The sequence below is a fragment of the Delphinapterus leucas genome, chromosome 9, assembly GCF_059928025.1.
Source record: "Delphinapterus leucas isolate spDelLeu-1000000601 "Yukka" chromosome 9, BTC_Dleu_Yukka2, whole genome shotgun sequence".
NCBI classification, from domain to species: domain Eukaryota; kingdom Metazoa; phylum Chordata; class Mammalia; order Artiodactyla; family Monodontidae; genus Delphinapterus; species Delphinapterus leucas.
Window position 1 is genome coordinate 42,557,727 of NC_143137.1, and position 24,411 is coordinate 42,582,137.

General features: G+C 41.1%; 1 long non-coding RNA gene across 3 annotated transcripts in view; it reads left to right on the top strand.

The window, feature by feature from the left end:
- Positions 1-3,076: 3,076 nt before the first annotated feature.
- The window catches only part of LOC149748386 (uncharacterized), a 52,580-nt gene continuing 31,245 nt past the window's right edge, over positions 3,077-24,411 (top strand). For all 3 annotated transcript variants that reach the window (XR_016394300.1, XR_016394301.1, XR_016394302.1), the window contains exon 1: positions 3,077-23,377. This is a non-coding gene — a long non-coding RNA (uncharacterized LOC149748386). The remainder of the gene's footprint in view (positions 23,378-24,411) is intronic.

Consider the following 24,411-nt stretch of genomic DNA (forward strand, 5'->3'; position numbering starts at 1 on the left):
TGTGCTGACAAATACACAAAAAGACGTCTAATAGAGACGTGACTGCTGGGCATGTAGTTAACTTCAGGCACTAGTTTTGTGATGTATTCTGCACACTACCCTTAAAGCATGGGTGAGTCAAATCTAGCCTCAGTGAAATTAAAATCAGTGAAATGTATGGACACCAGAATAGTCCAAAAGTGACCCTAAGATTCTTTTACGGATAAATAGAATAGTCCAAAAGCAACTTGGGAATTCTCACCGAGTGGCCTAGGTGATGAGCCAGTGGGGACAGTAGGTTTTCCCCAGGTCAAGAGGTGGGACTGCACCTGAACTCAACTCCCATGGGTCTCAGGCTGGCAGCTGGCTTTCCTAAACAACTGCGGTAAACAACTGACCTCTACACCAGACTGCCTAGTGGTCAAGACCCTTTTTCTGCCACCACCACACCCTTCCCCCCATTGATAAACTTGTTCTATCCCTTGATAAATAACAAAGGTGAGCAACTGGGGAAGCTGGGTCCCTCCCCTGGAAGGTACACTCTGGTCAGTCCCAGCACTCCCCGGGGTAAGACATTAGGGAAATGTGCTCTTTTTACTAACCCTTGCTTTGCAAATTTCATCAAAAAAATCTGTCTTTTACCCATAACCAGTGAGGTGAACTCCAACCTGAGCCCTATTACCTGATAGACATTCAGTGTCAAGTGTGAATTCTGGAAACTGAGAGTTCAAGCTGTTACTGCGCCCCATGCCGTCCTGTGCCCATCTCCTTCTTGCACATTCTATTTTGCCTACAATCCATTCCTCCTTTGGGCACCTGGAAAACCTCTGCTGAGACTTCAAGATCCATCTGTTCAGAATTAACTCTCGTCCCCTGGCCTTCATCTAAAGCAGAGAAAATCATCACCCTCTCCTCTGTGCTACCAAAGTTGCAACAGACCTAGGCCGCTCTCAGTATTGGGACATTGTTTTCCGTGATTGGCCCACCCTAGGAGCCAGGGATTTACCCTAACTATTCATTTTTAATGTACAATTACTTTTTTATTGCATAAGTAATATGTAATGATGAAAAATTTTAAAGTATCGGAAAGCAAAACATGACCCATAGAACACTTTCTAACGCTTTGTTGATACCTTTTCAGATTGTATTTAATAGAAATGGCCTGATGCAGTACCAGTTTCCTGAAACCTACTTTCTTTTCTTAGTAGGCAGACATGGCATCTCATTGTTATTGTTTTTTGCATTTATTTAGTTCATGACATTAAACATTTAAAATAGACAGTGGGGAATGGCATTTCCTTTCTGTGTTTTCCTATTCACATATTTGTGTTTGTTTTTCTATTAGGTATTTTTCTTTTTATTATTGATTTGTAGGAAGTCCTTATTTGGTGAGGATATCAACTCTCTATCAGCTATGCAAATACTACTTATACTGTAAATATTTAAATTAGTTTATAATTTTATTTTTAAAAATTTGAACCTCATAATTTAAATTTTATGTTTTATATTTTTGAATTCAAATCTGTTAGTCTTCCTTAATAATTTCTACCTTGATGTCCCACTTAGAAAAATTCTTCCCCACCCTAACTATTGAAATATTTTTCCTAAAAACAATTTCATGTTTACGTTGGAATTTTAACTCTATTTTGATGCTTATCTTAGTATGGCTTCCTCTTTTCTTCCTTTCCTTTCTTCATTCCTCCAGCAAATGTTTTTTAAGTACCCATTCTGTTCAGACACTCAATTTTTTGGCACTGAGGAAACATCGATGTATAAGGATGACACAGTTTTATCTTCATAGAGCTAACATTGTAATGAGAAAAACAGATAAAAACACAAAAACCAAATAATATAGATTATAATGGCACAGAGGGATAAGTGCTATAACAAAATATCAAGCGGGGTATTGACATTGAATCGGGTGGAAGTGTGTTATATAAATAAACCAAAGATGGTCTCTGTATATTAGCTCCTAGGTTGCTTGTTTCTTCATTGCAGACTGAGATCCGTTAGCTCAAAGGCGCACTGGCACCAACTCAAGTTTTTACATCTAATTATTTTATATATAGCCCATATAAGCAGATTTTTAGCCACTGACAGCCTTCCTGTTTTGTATACCCTAAAAAACTGTGCCCAACCTCTGTTAGCTTTATAGCCATAGCTATAGCCATAGACTAAAAAGACCTCAAGCAGATGCTGTCAACTTTGGAACTCCCTGACCTAGACTCCCTGCTGTGCTGCTGAACGACATCCCCTAGACACATAAACCCCTCTCTGATCTCACTCCCACCTTACCTTCCTCCCCTTCTGAACGGTGACCCCTGCACCGTAGCCACTTGACAGTCTGGCTGTGAGGGACTTCCTCACACGCAAACTTGTCAAAGCGGCACCTAAATAAAGCTTGTGTGTGTTACTGGTACCTTGTGGTCACATCTTTTTCATCGATCAACCCCCAAATCCCTTAAACCCTCTACAGGGTGCTATTTTAGTTAGGAAGACCAAGGAAGACCTCTCTGTGGAGGGAACACTGAGCAGAGACAAGGAATAGCTTTGGGGGAAGACTTCAAGTCAGAGGGCCAAGCCAGCACAGGGTTAAGCATGTGCAGGAAAGCAGGAGGGCTAATCTGCTGGAGCACACATCCTGCTCTGATTATTCAACCACCTTTCTTGCCCCTTGTTCACTTCAAAAGCATTTTTCTTATTTCCTAAATTCCTATGTATATTTGATTTTTTCCAGCTTTTCATTCTGTTCCTTCATTTTTGAATCTTAAGCCAACATAGCCTTGTTTCAAGATGAGCAGTTACATTTTACTTATTGTTTCCCTTGTTATAAATTTCTTGGAAAAATATCAAGAATATGTGTTTCCAGATGTGCTTTAAAATAGTATCTGCTCGTTTTAAAATTAAAAATCCAATTGGAGTCTTCATCTGAATTGCATGGAACCACAATTTTAATTGCAGTCTTTACAATGTGGACGTTTCTGACCAGAAACATTGAATGAATTTTCAATTATTAAATTTAAAAAATGTCACTAAGTTAACTTCTATTGATATAATTTTCTTCACATAAGTCACTACATTTATTTTAAAGTGGATTCATATGCATTTTGTGTTATTGAAAATGCAATCTTTAGTTTTTTATTATATTTCCTAATAGGTTATTGCTAGTATATAGAAAAGCTAATTGCTTTTTATATTTGTTGGTTTTATAATCAGCTACTTTAATTAAATCTCTTATTAGGACCAATGGGATTTCCAAACAATCTTGTGTTTCCTTCTAAAATAGTCACATCATTTGCAAACTGATATTTTCACTCATTTTTTTTCACTTACACCATTTATTCTGTTGTCTTCTTATTGGATTGTATTAGCTAAATTCCTTAGAGAGCTTCCTTTTGAACTACAGAAACTTTGTACGTGTTCATTGATTTTTCTATCAGAGGTTGTTCTATTTTTTCAAGATGTTTAAATCTTGTAAAGTTCAAGGATATAGCTCTGCACTGGGATTGAACATACTTTGATTCTTTTATTCACAAGGAGATGGAAATTTTAGGACACAGAGAGGCAAATAGAGATCAGTCAATGGGCTTTGCTCCTCCTTTATTCCCTTTCAAGTGGAAGTCTCCAGAGATCACCGCACTGCCACAACTCCAGGGCAGGTGGGATGTTTGCATAGACTGGATCCTGGGGCTGACAAGGCTCCTTGGGAGAGGATGATGTGCTCAGGAGTGTTTTACTCAGAACTGAACCTCCGACGGGGGAAATAGGTGATGGTTCTTGCAAAGGGTAGATGGGAGGGGTTAAGACACCCTGATTAATATCCTTAGGTCAGAAACTGTGGGCACCCTCTGAAATCGAATCTAACTTTCAGTTTTCTCTTGGGAGGCAGAGGAGCAAGTTTCTCTACTCTCGCTAAAAAAGCAAGCAAAAATGCGTTCTAAACAAAGAGCTGCAATGAGAAAGTTTACGTTCTCTGTCTGCTCCTGTTTGCAGCTCACCTGAGAAATGACCCACAGAAACCGTGGTTAAACACCACAGTCTTCAGGCCGATGGGCTTCCTGTGAGAAGAAAAACAGTGGATATAGTTGTCAGGAATCTGAAGCCCAGCAGAGGGGTTTTTCCTGAGGGTCTTTCATAACATCAAATTTGGAGCTGAGAGTATTTCTACAGAGATGCTGTCGCTTTTGTTCAGATACTTGGATGGTTTCTGAAAAAACCTTGGATGAGCAGACAAGAGTTGAGGGAGAATTTGGGCCAGTTCAAAGTCCAGTTATTTTTGGAGACTAAGACCAGAGCACTAGCTCCACCTAGAGCTTTTGAACTTTGTCAAGGGCTGAGACACTGCCCCATCTCTTGGTTTTCTGAGTTCTGGGATGGAGAATGGATTCTTGACGGGTATCCCTTCCACTTACTACAAAGGGAGGTTTTTGTTTTTCTTCCCACAGGCTGCTCTGAATATGGTAAGAAAGTCTCAATTTTTTCTTTTTTTTTTTTTTTTTTGCCACATGCATAGCACTCTTTCCTATCATCAAGGATACATATATATATATGTACACATTTCCCCCTATATTTATGTTATATTATTTCAATAACAATGTTTTTGGGGAGGGCAACTAAACACACGTAGGCTCAATTAGCAAAGTTGAAATGTCTCTTAATAGTGTGGTGGTGTGCTTCCAATCCATGCATTTATAAACAACCCTCAGATCAAGACTTTATAAAAATGGTTTGTGAGATTGACTGACCCTATATTCAGATAAGATCTATGTGCCGTTTATTTATCTCATGCATTCAATCAGCCACTCAGCCACTTGCTTATTTGTTCATTCAATGAGTCTTTAATAGTATCTTTATTGAGTATCTTAGTCGGCACTTGATCAAGATATTGTGGTGGTGGTTATATGAATTTACATATGTGGCAAAATGGCATAGAGCTATACACACACATTTTACCTATGTCAGTTTCCTGATTTGATATTGTATCAGAGTTATGCAAAATGTTGTACAAACATCATTGGGGAAACTAGATAAAAGGTATGAGGACCTCACCCTACTGTTTTTGAACTTCCTTTGAATTTATTATTATTTCAAAATAAATTTTCAAAAAGCTAGCAAGATGAACATGAGTCTTTCCCCACTTGGAGATCATTGTTTATAAATGAATTATAAAAAGCTGCACGTGTTGAAGATTAGCATCCACTTCTCTTTTTTTTTTATGCGGTACGCGGGCCTCTCACTGTTGTGGCCTCTCCCGTTGCGGAGCACAGGCTCCGGTCGCGCAGGCTCAGTGGCCATGGCTCACGGGCCCAGCCGCTCCGCGGCTTGTGGGATTTTCCCGGACCGGAGCACGAATCCTTGTCCCCTGCATCGGCAGGCGAACCCTCAACCACTGCGCTACCAAGGAAGCCCCACTTCTTTTTTTTAAAAAAAAAAGATTTAATTTTTTAGAGCAGTTTTAGGTTCACAACAAAATGGAGAGGAAGGTACAGAGTTCCCATATATCCCCCACCCCCGACATGCACAGCCTCTTCCCCTATCAACATCCCCCGCCAGAGCGGTGCATTTGTTACAATCAATGAACCTCCAAAGTCCATGGTTTACATTAGGGTTCAAGCTTGATGTTGTACATTCTATGGGTTTTGATAAATGTGTATAATGACATGAATCTACCATTGTAGTATCATACAGAATAGTCTCACTGCCCTAAAAATCCTCTGCACTCTGCCTATTCATCCCTCCCTCTCTTCTAACCCCTGGCAACCACTGATCGTTTTATTCTTTCCAGTTTAATTTTAGAATAGAATGGTTTTAGAATAGTTTTACCTTTTCCAAAATGTCATATAGTTGAATTCATACAATATGTAGCCTTTTCAGATTGGCTTCTTTCACTTAGTAATATGCATTTAAGTTTTCTTCCACGTCTTTTTATGGCTTGATAGCTCATTTCTTTTTAGCGCTGAATAATATGCCATTGTATAGATGTTCCACAGTTTATTTATCCATTCATCTACTGAGGGACATCTTGGTTGCTTTCAAGATTTGGCAGTTATGAATAAAGCTGTTATAAAAATCCATGTGCAGGTTTTTGTGGGGATATAAATTTTCAGCTCTTTGGGTAAATACCAAGGAGTGTGATTGCTGGATTGTGTGGTAAGAGTATGTTTAGTTTTGTAAGAAATTACCACACTGTCATCAAAAGTGGCTGTACCATTTTGCATTCCCACCAGCAATGAATGAGAGTTCCTGTTATTCCACATCCTCACTAGCATTTGATATTTTCTGTGTTTTGGATTTTGGCCATCCTAATAGGTGTATAGCAGTATCTTGTTGTTTCAATTTGCGATTCCATAATGACATATGTAGAGTGTTTTTTCATATGCTTATTTGCCATCTGTATGTCTTCCTTGGTGGGGTGGCTATTCAGGTCTTTTGCCCAACTTTTAAATTGGGTGTTTTTTTTTTTCTAACTATTGAGTTTTAAGAGTTCTTTGTATATTTTGGTTAACAGTCTTTTATCTGATGTGTCTTTTGCAAATATTTTTTCCCAGTCTGTGGCTTGTCTTCTCATTATCTTGACCCACTTCCTGTTCATTAACAAGCTGGTGACAACAATTAGCTTGCATAGTGCACTAAACAGCCTCTCCACTGGGTTTTGCCACATTCTGGGGAAACTGCTGTTCTCCTGACTGCATGAGCAGTTCTGTGTGTGGTTTCTGATTAGGAGCACAGGCTTTGGGATGTGTTATCCTGGGTTTAACCTGGTTCTACTGCCCATGAGGTGTTCATAAATACTTACTTAATCTCTCTGTCCTCAGTACCCTCAGTCGCAAATGGAGATCAAACCAACACTCATCTTAGGGTTGCTGTCAGGATAGAATGAGCTAATTCCAGTAGGGGATTTGGCATGGCACAGTTGATGGGACAATAGTCAATTCTCTAAAAGTGTTATTATGGGTGTTATGATATGTATTGTGATGTCTTTTTTTGGCTGAGTGTCTTAATTACTAAGTTTTACTCTTAGAAGTATGTTCTCTTTTTGGAATATGAGTGATTTCAGGAATGGTTATGAAAGCTGTATCTACAGTCACCTTGGTGACAGTCAGCAGTCTACTGTTCTGAGAGCTTGTGCTGAGAAGGGGTTTAGAGGTCCCCTCCCTTTTTTGTTCCTGTTTAAAGTGGAATTTAATTGGATTATTAATTTGGGTAGCTTGTTAACACGTGTTGTGTGTTACCATTAGACATTTCTCTCACCTAACTCCATGGGCAACGGACATATGGGGATTTGTGCTTAGTTAGTTCTGTCCAAGAAAATGAGGGCTTCACTGCATACTGTATTACTAGCTAACTTTTCATATAATATAATGATGATAATAATTACTTCCATTTATTGATTACCTGCTATCATCCTGACGCTGGGCTAAGCACTTTGCATATATATATATATATATATTAGCTCATTAATTTACATATGTTATTATCACAGCCACCTTCACCCAGTTGGTGACACAAAGAGCTGGGATTTGACTCTGGACCCTATGATGCCATGTTCCTAATCACTATGTGCATACCACCACCAAATACCTGACTCGAGATTCTCAAAACATTGTTCCAAAACCACTTGGGTAAGGAAAACTTTGAAGGGGTTGTTTAAAGAAATCCAGCTTCCTGGGATCCCCCCCGCCAAGACCTATTGAATCAGGCTGTCTGCTTTCTGTCCCTTTCTGAACACATCTTATCCCCACAAATGTTTTACACTTATCAGAAGAAAGAAAACTTCCAGATCATTGGAGGAGAGAACAGATGTCAGGAAGTAAAGTTGTGTGGGCTTATTGGTAGAACTAAATGAGTTTATAGCCAACTATGAACAAAGGCTGCCAAACTCTAAGGGAAAACTTACATAATATGTTTCCTTTCTCTAGCATTCTCAGGTTTGTTTTTCTGAATCTGTTTCTGTGGCAATATGGCTATACTATTTTAGAGGTTTTCCTTTATACTAGTTATGCCGAAGGTGGTGAAAAGAAAAGTCAACAATTACATTTTTCGAGAAACCAGCCGGTAACTCAGGTTTGGATGACTTTGAGGGCAAAGGTCAAAGCAAATGTTTAATAGGTCTTTCTTGATAACAGCATATTCTTTAAAATAAAAGCCTAACTCCTCAGTGTGGGAGGTAGATGGGTTTTGGTTCAATCAAATGGACACATTTTCTCCCTGACATCTGTAGAAATTGTTACCTTCTTCATGTTGATTGTTATAAAGATAAAATGAGATAGGTTTGTAATAGGGTCTGGCAAACTAAGAAATATTCATACTATTTCATTATGATTATCATTATTATTGTTAGAAATTATATCTGGTAAGAAATGTTGAATAGGTCAAGTGAAAAACAGTCTTTTTTTGATAAAGAACTTCAATGAAGATTTGGAATGGAAATCCCATTGACCTGTCCTATTGACTTAAAAATTCTGCTAAAAATAGATAATTACAGGCTACTGTATTGTGTGCCATTTAGAAATTTGTGCCTCCTTCACCCTGCATATAAAAGGATGCTTTGTTCAAATCCTCTGGCACTTGGGGTCTTCAGGGAGAACCTGTCAGTGTGATGGATCTTCATGTTCTGACAGGAGCTCCCATCTGCTGGATGGTATTTTGGATCAGGTCCTTGTGGGAAAGGACCCTTCATTCCCAGTGAAGGTCACAGTGATTATTACTGGGTAATGGGACATTGTTCTGTTATTGTAAGTCATTGGGGTCAAATGAAAATTTTCTGGAAATAGTAACTGTGCTGTGCTTGGCTGGTCCAGGATTCTCAGGAGTTCTCCATTCAGGTGTAAATGAGGTGCTCAGCACAGAATAAGCCTTTTCTGCAAAGCAGCCTTGGGCAGCCTGTCTGGAAACTGCTGTAGCCAGGATGGATGGATTCACTTTGACATAATGTGCTCAGAGTTTCCAGAGGGAATTATGCTTTCCTCTCCCTTTGAAAATGTTAATTCAACTTTGGTGGGTGGGTTTGCAATTTGGCTGGGAAAGGCCACTGTAAGACAGGTCAAATAATGGGACACACACTTCTGGCTGAAATGGCCTTCCCTCCCTCTCCATCTGGCTGACTCATCCTTATTTTAAACTCCAAGGAAGCATGATTTCTTACTGCACTGTAGGTATCTGCAGCCTCACTCCCATAAGTAACCAATCTTCAAGCTCATCAGTTCTTGTCTTTGGAATCACTCAAGTCTGCCCACTTTTGCCCATTCCCACTGCCACTTCCTGGCTTCTGGCTGCCATCATCTCTCATTTGATTTGCTTCAATTACTTTGTCTCTTATATTGGCCCTGCAATCCTGTTTCTACCCTTGAAAATCTAATTATGTCACAGCCTTATTTAAATTGCTTACATGCAACTTGCAGAAAAACTGGAAAATCCAGATGAGCCAAACTAGGATAAAATAGAAAATAACAAGCATGCAAAAGCTTGCCATCTAGATATAACAACTATTAACATTCAACTGCAGAAATTTTTAGAATTTATTTACATGCTTTTTTTTTTTTTTTGCGGTACGCGGGCCTCTCACTGTTGTGGCCTCTCCCGTTGCGGAGCACAGGCTCACGGACGCGCAGGCTCAGCAGCCATGGCTCACGGGCCCAGCCGCTCCGCGGCATGTGGGATCTTCCCGGACCCGGGCACGAACCCGCGTCCTCTGCATCGGAAGGCAGACTCTCAACCACTGCGCCACCAGGGAAGCCCCATATATTTTTTTCTAAAGTAGAATTATACTGTAAATATTGGGTTTTAAGTTGCTTTTTTTCTTTTTAACATGACAACATATTGTAAACAAACAGGACAGGGGATCCCTGGAGAAAGAGAACCAGGCGTGGCTTTTTTGACATAAGAGAAGCCATTTTTGTCCTAAACCATTTTATGATCTAGGCCTGGCCACAATGCTTGCCCTTGAACATGTCTCAGTAATTAATGATCTTAAAGGAACAAAAGAACAAACAACTATTATCAGGCAAAAGAGAAGCAATAGCAAAGATTATATATCAGTTGTTAAAGACTCCCAGTTTTGTTTCAATGGTAAAGATTATCCTAAAGTGTTCAACCACCAGATCAACCGGAACCCAACAGATGATGATATCGACGTTTTCTGACCCTCGTGACTTCTGTCAACTAAAGCTTGGACTCAGTGGACCACCCAAGCCCCTTCATGAATATGCATGTACGCTTAGCTTAAAACTTCCCCAGTTTTGCTGCTGGGGAGACACTGCTTTGGGAAAGAGTCTCTGTGTTCTCCTTATTTGCTGCAAGTAATAAGAAATCCTTCCTTCTCCCGATCTTTGGCTTGGTTATGTCTTTTGGCTTGACACCTACCAAGAAGTGAACCCGTATTTTAGATAATAATATCGCAGCTTATTACCCTATAAATGGACATTATCTACATCATCTACATTGTTCTATTTTATTTCATCGTAGATATAAATTATTGTTTATATAACCAATGCCACCACTGTTTTATTCTTATTCTTTTTTTTTTTTCATTTTGTAACTAACACTAAATTATATCCTTGTTTAGAAACCATTAAACCATCCTTAAGTAATGGCTTGGGGGAAATTTTTCTACTCATAGAATTGTTGCGCTAAGGGTATGTAAATTTATATACATCCTTTTTCTAGTATAATATTTGGTACATGTTTTCAGTTTACAACCACATGTACCAATTATTTATGATTATCTGTGTTTTAATAATTTTAGGACTTCTGTACATGAATGACTTCTTCAGTTTTAGGCCTTTAACTCTGCTCCAATTCTCCACTAGTTGTAGAAAACATTTACATATACTTTTAAATATTCAATACTAATGCCATGGTTTTTACACCTCTGTGAAACCAAGCAGGAACCTGTGGGGCTGTCCCGGGTACAAAAGCCCCTCATGTCCCCCATTTTTTGTTTGTAGAAAAAAAGCTTTAGTCTCCCAGCCCCCTTCCCTGAGTTCCAAAGACCAGACTCAACCAATTACTAATTAGGGAAGTGAGAGAATGCAGAAACAAAGGAAAAGTAGTCAAGATCAACAGTTCAGCAATAGTTCCTCCTCAAGAGATATATATATAACAATCTGACATGTATCTTTAAGTTGTTCTGCAAGATCGAAGACCCCCGCCACTGCCCAGGTGGAGGATGGTGGTATACCCCAGACTGGTTGGAAACAGAAAGTTGATGATTAAGATTCCTGAAACACCACCCTGTTACCTCACCATGAACCAGCCAGAAGAAGGTCCATGAGATGGCCATGCTCCTATGATCCCCTCCCCTAACACTGTCTTTAAAAACCCTTGCCTGAAAGCCATGGGGTGTTTGGGTCTTTTGCGCATGAGCTGCTCATTCTCCTTGCTTGGCACCTGCAATAAATGCTGCAGTTTCCTCCACCACAACCTGGTGTAAGTAGATTGGCTTGGCGTGAGGCAAGCAAGTGGATCCAAGTTTGGTTTGGTAACAAATGTATACCTGCATTTGTCATTTTGTTACGTTCATACAGGAAAGGTAGCTTGGAAGCCTAAGAAATCCCTGAGCCCCCAAACTATCCCTTAAGATGATAGATGTCTTCTTCTAATGATCTAATATTTGGTTTACGGTGGGTATTGTAGGTAAACAATTTTGTTCTGCCTAAATCTTTGAGGACTTTTCCTTTGATCGTTATAATTGCAGTGCCTGGCACATAAAATAAGTATTTGTTGAGTGAATGAATAAAAATGCTTTGATAAGACATGACTAGATGATGGTGGAGGTGGGGATACCCCAGGTATATTTTCAGTTACTGTGCCTAAGTATGGTAAGCTCTTGGAATCTGCTTCCACAAGCCTCTTTCTCCCCTTTTTTGCAAGCTCAGGAAAGATTTCTTATGTTATAGGATTGATTCTGCTTTTCTCTATTTTTGTTTCTCTTCCAGGAACACTCTTTGCTGACTTTATTCCTATCTCCTCTTACTTTGTTTTGACTCCCTTATCCTTTCACCTGGCATTCTGGAAAGGCTTCTCAAACCTGCACTTCCAGTAGTTGATGGGATTTTCTGCACCATGAATTGACCTGTTTTGGTTGTCGCTGCCTCAAGCTTTGTTTTAGTGGCTCCTTTCCCCACAATGGCGCCTTTCATGCCAGCCTCTTCCTTTCCTCTCCCTGCCTTTTTGCTTACAGCACTGTTCCTGCTTATGCCTTCTTCCATCTCTTCATGACACTAAAACATTTCCTTGAAATATCTTTTTTTCTAGTCATTGAGGTATACTTTTTTAGAGATGTCTTTTTCTTCGGAGCCTTCCAGATGTTATTTCTTTTTTCTTGGTATAAATTATGCTCCTATAGTTACACATTATTTGATGGATTTCTTCTTTTTCTCAAAAAATAACCAGATTTCTTTTCAGATCTGATGCTTAGAAGCAGATAGTGTAAATGAAAGACTCTTATTCCCACTCTCTGTTCAGCATATGGTGAACCAATAATAACCACCCTTTATTGCATCCGGAGGCCAGGTCAACGTGCGCAAACAGCTCCAGGCCAACTCCAAGTTTCTGATGGGTCTTTCTCCAAGGGAACTCATCCCTCTCTTTCAATTGCCTTATTCTTTAGGAGTCTTAATTATAGTAGTTAGGTATATACACACACACCCTACACATACCACATCCACATACATATATACACCAAGCACATACCACACACACTGCATACTCACACATACATATTCACTCAGTACATCATACACACACACACCACACAATACAACGCAACACATACCACACATTACACATGCTACATGCGCACACAGGCATCCACACATATACTACATGCCCCACGTGCCACACCCACACACATACCACACCACACAAAACCACACAACTCCCACCCACTCCCAGTGTGGCCCGTTACCAGGGGACTTCTCTCTGCTCATACACCCAGCTCCTCACTTGTGGGACTACACATCACGTTATATCCTGAGTCCGCTCCTACATCCGGACCATTTTTCCCCTGGGACTTGTATTCTTTCTAGAAAGTAGTTAATGAGGCAGAGTCCATCCTCTGCTTGCCTCAGAGCCTGGCAGCATCTAAGGATGAGCTTCTCCTCGATGGGTGGGTCAGATCAGGCTGCAGACAATGCCTCTGTCTCACATTTGTTGACAGTCTGTGTTTTGCATGGTGCAGAGGCTCCTTGGCTTAGCGTTTCACAGTGTGGCTCCATCTGCTTTATAAGTAGTGTCTATTCCTCTCTGATTCAGACATTAGGTTGTCTGTCAATGATGGTTTTCAACAGTAGTGAGAGTTTTCATTTTTTCCCATATTTTTAAAGTGAGAAAATGGGACAGGTTGTATTGAGGGCTGTTAGCCAGGCACAGTCTTGAGCTGGAAGTCCACCTAGATTTTTTGCATAAGAAAAGGAAAACAATCTGTCTGGCAGAAGTATGAGAATGCATTTGGGATCCTAGTTAAAGAATCAGGTATGAAATACATTTATTTAGTCAGGTGCCAGCTGTATGAAAAATCCCTTTCTTGTTTCCCATAATGTTTCTGAAACTTCTTAACAGTGCATAGAGGCAAAATATCATCATTATGCAGGGACAGCGTGTTATCGCTTTTTTTGGGGGGCAGATCTTTTCTAGGTCACCTGCTGCTTCAACATAGCTCTGAACAGTCTAGCATGCTAACCATCTGACTCCATTCTCCTAAGTCGTGAGAGAGAAAACGGCTTTGCAGCAAATTATGGCAGGCATCAGCATTTAAATGAAAGGAGGGATAGGCTTCCCTCCCACCCTTCCCTTGAGAGGTGCAGGGATGGGAGGGTTTTGCATACCCAGCACACGTGCTCTGAGGGCCTTTCTCCTCACTCTAGCCCTCTGACAACCAGTGAGGTTACCGTTTCATTTCCCACTCATTGTATATACCTCCCCAGTGCCGTTATTAGGTACTGAGTACTCATGCACTCCTGGCATAGTCACCATACGCCATGAGCTCTGGATAAACTTACAGAACAAATCCCATCTTCCACCATTCTCTGCTCCGTGCTGTCTCTGGACACAAACTCCAAGGACTCCTTGGAGTCTTCCTCGTAAATCTTAATTATGAAAAAGCGATTTTTAACCTTTTTTGGACCTTTGAGACTTGTATGATGTATTCTGGAGCTAAGGAATGGATAGTTTCAGAACAGTCCAATCACAGAAAACAATCCTCTAACACAGAGGTCTTCAGGTGGGGCCTAGGGACTCCTGGGGTCCCTTGAGGCCCTTTCTGGGGAGGGGGTGTGGTCTGCAAAGTCAAAACTATTTTTACAACAATGCTAAGATGTTACTGCTTTTTCTCTCATTCTTTCATATGGTGTTTTCCAGAGGCTACATGATATGCCTCTGTTTCTCTGACACCAACTGGGTATTCAACGGTCCAACTCAATCCTGACACTGACTGTCAGAGTTGGTATGGACTTCACAGGTTAAGAGTTCAGTCCCACAAGAATGCCCACTTCAGACACCTGCCACAAATGGGGAGCCCAGGTGACCCACACTTCTGCCTGGCTGCCTGCAGATTTGGGAGCTCCCACAACCTTCCCTGCCCCTGTTTGATAATTCATTAGAACAACTCACAGATCTCAAGAAAACCCTTTACTTATGTTCACCAGTTTATTATAGCCGATACAACTCAGGAAACAGAAGAGAAGCACAGGGCAACGTGTAGGTGTGCACAAATGGCTTCCATACCCTCTACAGGGCAACGTGTAGGTGTGCACAAATGGCTTCCATACCCTCTACAGGAGCACCGCCCTTCACCACTTTCATGTGTTCACTAACCAGGAAGCTTCTCAAACCCTGTTTAGGGGATTTTATGGAGGTTTCATTACATTCATTACATTACATTAAATCATTGGTCATTGTTGATTGAACTCAATCTCCAGTCCCTCCAGAAGGGGTGGAGCTGAAATTTCCAACCCTCTAATCACAAGGCTGGTTCCCCTGTGTACCAGCTCTCACCCTGAAGCTATCTGGGGGCCCTCCAAGAGTCACCTCATTAGTATAAACGCAGGTACAGTTGAAAAGGGCTTCTTAGGAATAACAAAAAGTGCTTCTCTCACCCCCATCGCTCAGGAAATTCCAGGGATTTTAGGAGCTCTGAGCCAAGGATGGGACAAAGATTAAATATATGTATTTCCTACTATATCACACATATGATATCATAGCTGACTGATGAAGAAACAAAGCAATCATTTTTTTTTGGAAAAAAAGTTACTTTTCATAATGTATGTTATTTCTGTTAATATTTTATTACTGTTATTTAAAATAAATTAATAAAAATATTTTTAATTTCTCAATTTTACTTTCCAAAGTGGTAAATAATTCTAGAGATAAGTTAATCCACATAAACAAAAGTTCTTTGGGAGCCTCAATATTATTTTAAAGTGTGTAAACTAAAAAATTTTAAACTTCTCCTCTAAAATATGATGCCCAAATAAATCCCAGCTAGATTTGCTCATCCATTGTGTTTATTCCTATGTTTATACTCCCCCAAAGGGCCACAGTGGCACATTTAGAGGTCCAGGCGATCTCAAATCCTTTAACTGAGGGGCAGGGTGGACATTTGACATATTTATTGGCCCTCAAAATCCCCCATGCGGGACGTGTCCTAAAAAAAATGCCTTTGGTTCCAAAGCCCACACTTGCTGGCTGTGCACTCTGATTACTTCCTGTTCACTGATGAATAGCTCCTCAGATTACTGTTACACACTCTGCAATCCCAGGATTTGAAAGTAGTCTCCTCCTCGGGTGAGACCCTGAGAACCCTACGAGGCCTCTGGGGGTACGGCTCATTTGGGGACATGGCCCATTCAGAGCAGACCTGCTCCAAATGGTACTTCCACAGTGAGCATCTCTGGAGTTCCCAGTGCTCTCATTTGGATCCTTTTCCTTCTCAGCTGCTTCTGAAATCCTCAGGCTTTTCATCCTCTCTTATATCTCCCCCTTGTCTAACCTGCTTTCAGAAAAGAAATCTGAGAAATTCATTTGTACTGAGGTAAATGTGACCGATAACTCTTGCTATATATCTTCTCCCTGGAATTCTTATATTTTAGCTAAAGGAATGTGCCCTGCCTTACAGAATTTTAGACATGAGAATGTGAATGGTGGTAAAATGTTATTGGTAGTGGGAATTTTCTGGTATCCAGTAAAGCGCACCAAGAAGGGAATTGTCTGACTTCTCTCCCTGTAAGAGAAGCCCTCGTTCACAAAGCAGCAGGTGCAGGGCCGCGTGTAATCTGCTCCTAAACACCCCGGTTAGGCGTGAAGCAGACAAGAATAGTGGCAAGTTAGAGACAGAAGGGAATTAGGACCCTCAAGTTGTGATGCCCTCATTCCAGAACGAGACCCCACAGTGCGGTTCTGTACTCCCAGGAACTGTGTGGAAGGTGTGGAGAGGGGAGAAGTGACCTGTCTTAGGCATTTAGATGGGAAAAGAGGGGAAAGGGGGTGGGTAGGGATACCTGTCCAGCACTTTAAAGGGTCCTGGTTAAATCATGATATCTAGCATTATTTAGGACTCATGTATCAGACACGGTACTTAGCACTTTTCTTCCTGATCCAGTATAATTCTCATACTGACCTCATGAAAAAAGAAACACTTTCATCTCCATTTGACAGATGAGAAAATAGAAGCAGAAAGAAGTCAAATAACCACCTTGCAAGATCTCCCAATAGAAAGTGGGAGAGCAAGGATCTGAAGCAGAAACACTGTCTCTGCAACCTGCTGCCAGTATGTATGCTCTCCTGCTCTTCTCAGGTCAGGGTTGATGTAGGAAGACAGCGTTTTTGTGACAATGCTCAACTTTTCCAAGGTACCGGCTAAAGTGCCCAGAGGAGTGTGACGTTTGTCATCATTTTATACATTGGTAAATACCATACATGGGCTCATTTCCTCTGTGGTGGATGGATGACGATGCCTTTGTTATAATCATCTCACGCTTCAAGTAACAAGACTCTCCATTAATAGAATTTAGAGCACAACCTTCATCAGAAGTACGTTCTCTGCTGAATGCGCACTGAAGCACGTCTTACCTGTTTGTAAACTGAGACCTGAACAGCTCAATCCTGAGCACAACTTATACCATGTCCTGGCACCTCAACTCTGGGGGCCACCACATCATCACTCCTTCTCCAGGTTTTCTATGCTTCCTTCTTTGAGTTTAACCAATACTATTTCCCTCATTCTGACTGTGGCTTCACTCAGCTTTCTTCTCTTGGAGGCACATCCTAGGATTGCTTCCGCTAACACCTCTCCAAGCTGAACAACAAGCTTTCCCACCCCTGTGCTGCCCCCACCAATAGCTCTCCCATGAGAGGGCTCCAGCATCAGGGCACCTCTGGGAATACAAAATGAGCCCGCCAGGTCTCCAGAGTAACAGCATAGATGAGGCTTATGCTGCCTGCAGTAGCAGACGACCTCCAAATGCAGAGTGAGTCAGGCTGCTTTGCTCTAAAGACCCGGATGTGTCAACACAGCCTCCATACTCATTATTGCAAGTGGAGAGACAGACAGGGTAATCTTTTTTTTTTAAAAAAAAACATCTGTATTGGAGTATAATTGCTTTACAATGGTGTGTTAGTTTCTGCTTTATAACAAAGTGAATCAGTTATACATATATATATATCCCCATATCTCCTCCCTCTTGTGTCTCCCTCCCACCCTCCTTATCCCACCCCTCTAGGTGGTCACAAATCACCGAGCTGATCTCCGTGTGCTATGCAGCTGCTTCCCACTAGCTATCTATTTTACGTTTGGTAGTATATATATGTCCATGCCACTCTCTCACTTCGTCCCAGCTTACCCTTCCCCCTCCCCATGTCCTCAAGTCCATTCTGTATGTCTGTGTCTTTATTCCTGTCCTGCCCCTAGGTTCTTCAGAGCCATTTTTTTTCTTTTTATTTTAGATTCCATATATATGTGTTAGCATACGATATTTGTTTTTCTCTTTCTGACTTACTTCACTCTGTATGACAGACTCTAGGTCCATCCACCTCACTACAAATAACTCAATTTCATTTCTTTTTATGGCTGAGTAATATTCCATTGTATATATGTGCCACATCTTCTATATCCATTCATCTGTCGACAGACACTTAGGTTGCTTCCATGTCCTGGCTATTGTAAATAGAGCTGCAGTGAACATTGTGGTACGTGACTCTTCTTTAATTATGGTTTTCTCAGGGTATACGCCCAGTAGTGGGATTGCTGGGCCGTATGGTAGTTCTATTTTCAGTTTTTTAAGGAACCTCCATACTGTTCTCCATAGTGGCTGTATCAGTTTACATTCCCACCAACAGTGCAAGAGGGTTCCCTTTTCTCCACACCCTCTCCAGCATTTATTGTTTGTAGATTTTTTGATGATGGCCATTCCAGACAGGGTAATCTTAAAGGGACTTTTTCATGGCTTCAGCCTGGAGGTGACACAATCACTTCTGCTTACATTTCATTGGCTTGAACGAATTATATGACCCCATCCAGAAGGGAAGAAGTATTTCTGCTAAGCATTTAAGGTAAGGTCACACAGAATATTCTATACGGCTGACTGACAATTCCTTGGTAGAGGCTCCAATGATATGATTTTCTGAAGCATTTCTAAATGTTTCATTGCATGAGCTACTTTATAATCCACTTGTGCTGGATTAGCTGTCAAAAAGGGGATTTCCTTGGGAGAAGGACTTTCTGAATTCACATTCCCATGTGCTTATTCCAACAGGAATGCTGGCTTGGGATAGCATTGCCTTTCCATGCTTGAGCTTCTTGATTTATTAAATTAGGTATTCTTTCTTTGCTGCCTTTCAAGCAGTCCGAATTGTGAGGCAGTCATAGATCTCCACTCTATTCTGAAGCATCAGCAGGGCAGAAAGGAACCTGCCACAACCTTGACAGCTATGCTCCTCTCACGCTCTCCCCCACATAGGCTGTCCTCAGTTACTCTTCTTCCAGACAGAGGAAACACAGTAGGACTTGTCATTTGTGCTAATCTGAGCACACATCTCCACTGTGAATTGTGCTACCCTGGGGCTTCTGTTCAGAGATCAATGCTGGTCTGACATGGGAGGTTTGTGATCCTAGTAAAATTTCTTATAAACGTGCATGTGGTCTTATGTCCTTCAAAATAATGGCACATCTTCATTCATTTGACTCCTGGTCTCTGTGGCACTCCTTGATGCATAGTTAAATTCACTTGCTAGCCCATCTACCCATCTAGCCCCGACCCCAGCTCTGCTTTACTCCTAAGGCTAATCAGGAACTGGGTCTGGGTCTTCGGTGGTGAACAACCCTGCAGATCCCCACTTAGTCAGCCTTGGAGCTCACATCCCAGCTAAATGGCGCCTACGTTCTACCTGACTTCATCTTCCAGGGGACCTATCACCTTTGGGAATTCCGAGGCAGTCCTGCAGGTGCTCTAATGAGAAGAGGTCCTTCCATGGGAGGAGTTTTACGATCATTTCTGAAGGGCACCATTGGATTATCTTATTCTGAATCCATGTTTCTATTTGGCTTTTACATGGGAATTTCCACAACCGCAGCCAAGGACTGACACATTGCCTGATTCCAGTAGCGTGGTCACTAGTCTCTAAAAATCCACTCCCGGCCCGCCTCCCACGGCAAGAACCATGTCTCCTGTTATTCACACCCTTGTGTGGTCTCGTCTTGAATCCTGGCTGGTGTGTGGCTCGTGCCTGGTCAATGAAATCTGGCAGAAGTGACACGTCATGACTTCTAAGCCTGGTCCATAGGTATCCTTTCAGCTTCTGCCCCGTGTACTTGGAACCCAGCTGCCACCCTCCAAGGAAGCTCTGGAGACACCCATGTGAAGAGGAGCTGAGGAAGCTGTCTTACAGTCCTTGCTAAGCTCCCGTGGTCAGTGAGCGTCACCATGCCAGCCACGCCATTCAAGCTATTCCTAGACAAGTCCTAGACATCATGGAGTCCACGTCATGGACCTTGCTGTGTCCTGCTTGATTTCCTGACCCTCAGAAACATGAGGGGCAGTAAACTGATATTTTAAGCCACTATCTTTTGGGATTATTTGTCACATAGCAATCAATGACCAGAACAGGGGACCCTTGTTTATGTGAAAGATGTCCTCCAGAGATGTCCAGTGGACTTGGTGCCTGGTGTGTGGTGCACAGTGGGTTTGAGATCCTATTTCCTGAGGCTCTCATATCTGGAGGGTCCTGAAACAAGGCCTAGGACAAATGGTTGGCTTCCCAGCCAGTGGGGAGATTTTCCATTTCTCAGTTACAGACGATGCAGTTTCCCCAATTCCAGGCTTCATTCAGGCAGTCCAGTTCCGTGCTCGAGTCCTGAAGCCTTGACCGTCTCAGAGATGTGACAGCACGGCATCTAAAGTATCACATCTTGATTCCCACTATATTCTGCAGGGGTTCAGCTCCCATAGCCTTCCAGCCTAAGGATTTGCTCTTTATTTCTGGCACGTGAAGATTTCACCTTCTGCCTTTATGATGTTATTAATTTTTATAAATATATGTTTTTTTCTTCTAGAAGTTTTAATTTGGGGTGGGGGTGAAGGTGGGCTGCAAAGGAGGAGTTCCAGAGGCTGCTCCATCTGATATTTTAACCTCATTACCTTATCTTCTTTCTAGAATATTTTTGGTTATTTGCCCCCTACATCACAAGACTGTGCTAGCAAAACCATGAATGTGCTAACTCTTTTAAAAGATGCAAATTCTTTCAGAAAAATGAAACTATGTCGTTGGTTTCTAGATGATTAAATTCATAGTTGTAGTTTATTGTTCCAGGATGGCTCTGACGATTGAAATTCTATTAGCTGTGGGGACCAGCAATGGCAGTTACAAATCAGGGAGGCACCGTCTCTGCCCAGTCTGGTCTTCTTTTTAACAAAGAGCTGTGTCCTTAGGATCATGACCGCTCATAACCCATATCCACTGTAGACAACAGCTAATGGAGCCAGGCTGCTCACATGTATCTCCTAGATAATGTAGAGGGTTTTTTCCCCATTTATATTTTAATAAAACTAGCAGATGGGAACTCATCTGTAACATTCAGCAAGAGAATTAATATACTGAAATGTGACCCTTTGACAGTTGCTCAAATGAGTATAAGGCTATCAGGGCAAGTGAATGGAGGAAAAAATAATTATAGAAGGAAGGAAACTGGAAACAGAACTGAGATGATTATGTAAGTCCTTTGAGAAATGAATAAAGGACCCTCTCAGAAGTAATTAAATCTCTCTTATATCCACATGCTGCATTCTGGCTTATACACTTAAACACGTCTCCGGTTCCACTGCATCTCTGCTCAAAGACATCAGTGATGACCCAGTGCCCGCATTTATTACACTCCAACTCCTAGAGTTGGTCTTGGGTCTCAGGTGCTTCTGCAATCTGGCCTCAATCTACCCCTAGAATAGTGATTCTTAACCTTGGGTGCATTTTTGAATCACTGGGGACATTTGTAAATTGTGGGTGCCTTCTCACATACACAAAAATAGACCAAATATTATAACTCACATGCATGCTAATTATATCATTGTCTATATACTATCATACCCACCAACAGACTTCAATGATAGAGTTGGATTTTGAAAAGATCATTTTGGCTACAGTGTGAAAAGAGATATTATAAAACAACAACAGAAGAAAGTACAGCTGGGAATGTAAGTGAAAAAGTAGATTGGAGAAGTGGGAGAGCTTCAGATGGGTATCTGCAGCATTAGACAATTAAATTAATATTACTTAAATATATACAAAATGTTAGAACTCTGGTGGGTTCTGAGCGTAAGGGGAAAGAGAATGTATGAAAACAATACGAAACAAAACATCCACCTTGACATCAGGTGGTTCACAGTACAGTGAGAGAGAGAATATAAACAAGCAGCTGTGACTGAAGTGGCATAAAGAGCTACAAATAAATTATAATGGGGTATAGAGATCAGATCATGTGGCGATGTTTGTGGAATAATTAATAATAATACTGATGCATGGGTCCCACCCCAGTGGCGCTGGTTTAATGGGTCAGGATTACCAGGCATCAGTACTTTTGCAAAGTCTCCATTGACTGGAATGTTCAGTCAGTGCCAAGGAGTGTGTTGTATGGTCTTATCCACGCTTCCGGGCTGCTGTGGGGAAATGGAAGGGACAATCCTCCAAGAAGCCTGGGCTCAAGTCTCAGATTTCCCAACAATGACAGCAGAGGATAGAGCTAACATTTCTTGAGCAGGATCTGTGCTGAGCATTTCATGGACATCTTCTTAGTGTTTCTCAACCCTGGCTGCATATTAAAATAATCTGAGAACTTTGAAAAACTACTAACGTCTTGGTTTGGCCCCAGATCAATTAAATCAAATCTTTGGTATGAGTCTGGACATTTTTTTGTGTGTGTGTGTGTAACTGCTCTTGCAGTTGATTATCTGCAGGATGTTGAGAACCACCAGCTTTGGAGTCCACTAGTTGATCATATTTTTATAAACCTACTCACTCCTTTATGGAGTCCCTGTTCTCTAGCCAAGCAAGCCTGTTTTCCATATGCTGAAAACATCACTAAGAAGACCCACAGGCCAAGGAGAGCTTCTCAATTATCCAATATGAGGTCAGGTAAGAAGGTTTTTCTCTTATCGGCTAAAGGACTTCTTTTCAAACTTCTGATTAGTCTGTGAGGCTCCAGTGTAGGAAGCACAAAGAGCACATTAGTCACTAATAGTGGAATCTAGAAACAGGTGATTTACATTTCCTCCCTCTGTTTTCTCTTCTCTACCTGAAGGGAGGCCATTGTATATTTAGTTTAAGGATCTTGGAGAGAGGGCCAAAATAACTGGGGATAGTCCTTCCCATACAAACTTACTGAACTTTTCAAGTTTGGTCAGAAAGTAGCCTTTCTAGGTATTCCAAGTAGAAAAGGTTTTAGATAAAGGGAATGAGACTTAAGAGGGCTTAGGGAGGCTTTGGCTTGAGTTCATAAAATCAGAAAGCACCTGAGTGGCTACAAAGCACCTGCAGATGACCTTAGTTTGCCCGTGGCACCAAAGCAGGTGGTTTACAGGGGCTCACCAGGAGCCTGCAAACTTCAAGAATCTTTGGAAGCACCAGGAAATCAGGTAACTTCCAAGAACTTGCTTAGAAGTTGCTGCTGATAATCGCATGTTTGCCATCTGCTTGTATTCTGGCAGAACTGCCACTGGAGAAAGTGGTTTCTCCTTCTCAACTACCTTCCAAATTTCATGTCTGTACCCCTCAGTGGCAGAATGTGACCTGGAAGTAAATGGGAAAAACAATTCTGGGAAATGCAGCCTTCTCCCCTGTGATGCAAAGCAAAACCTGGAGAGAGGCAGTGATGACATGGAATTAACAACAGACAATCTGACAAAATGAACTCAAGGTAAGTCAAGACAAGCTTATTTGGAGGAAGACTTGGGGGGGGAAAAGAAGATGTGAGAAAAAATGTAAATGGGAAAAAGAAAGAAAGCTCAAGAAAAAATTTCCCTTGAAAGCAGAGTATGTAGCCAGCAAGAAGGTGCCCCCACGAGGCTCACAGAGTGACTTTCCTGTGGTGATTTGAAATCTATGGTTTAGTCCTCAGCACGGCAGATTCAGAAATTAGGTTTTCAATCTGTAGCCACCTCCCCCAAACCTCACAGTTTCCTGAACAATCTATATGAGAGACTTAAGTAGTCATCAGAAGGGGTTTTCATGATCATATAATCAGAGAAAGAATTGGTGGCTGGTCTTGGAGACCCCTCCAAACTGTCCTAGACCAGTGTGTGTTTAATACCTGCACCCACACGAGACTTCTGTCCCTCAGGGCTTGGCACACTGTCTGTTTTGCTCACCACTCAGTCCCTGGCACTTAGCATAAGCCTGGTGCATGGAAGATGCTCCATGAACTTTGATTAATTGAATGGATACATAATCATCGTGAGGCCTGATGACATATCCTTGATTCAAAGGACAGAACACTACACTAGTGACCTGATTTAGTACTTCTCTCTCTTGGTCGGTAGTAGATACTTAGTTCCATGGTTTCTCTCCTTTTATTAAAAAATTTCATATTGTCAGTCTTTTTGAATCTATAGATATATATGGATATATATGATATGTGATATATAGACATATAGGTATAATATATATCCATATATATATGATATTATGTATCTGCATGTATTATAAACTGTATCTCTGTATATTATATATATTTCTCTATATATTATATATACAGTTATAGATATATATTATATAATGTATATATCTAATGTATATACATGTATTATTACATATTATATTATCATATTACTATTTAGAGGATTGCATATTACTGAATAATCTATAGCAAAGTAACTATTTCAGTGGATCTAGAAGACTCTGCCTTTTCCCATCATGGATCGGTTTAATAAATATAACTATTAAATGGAAACC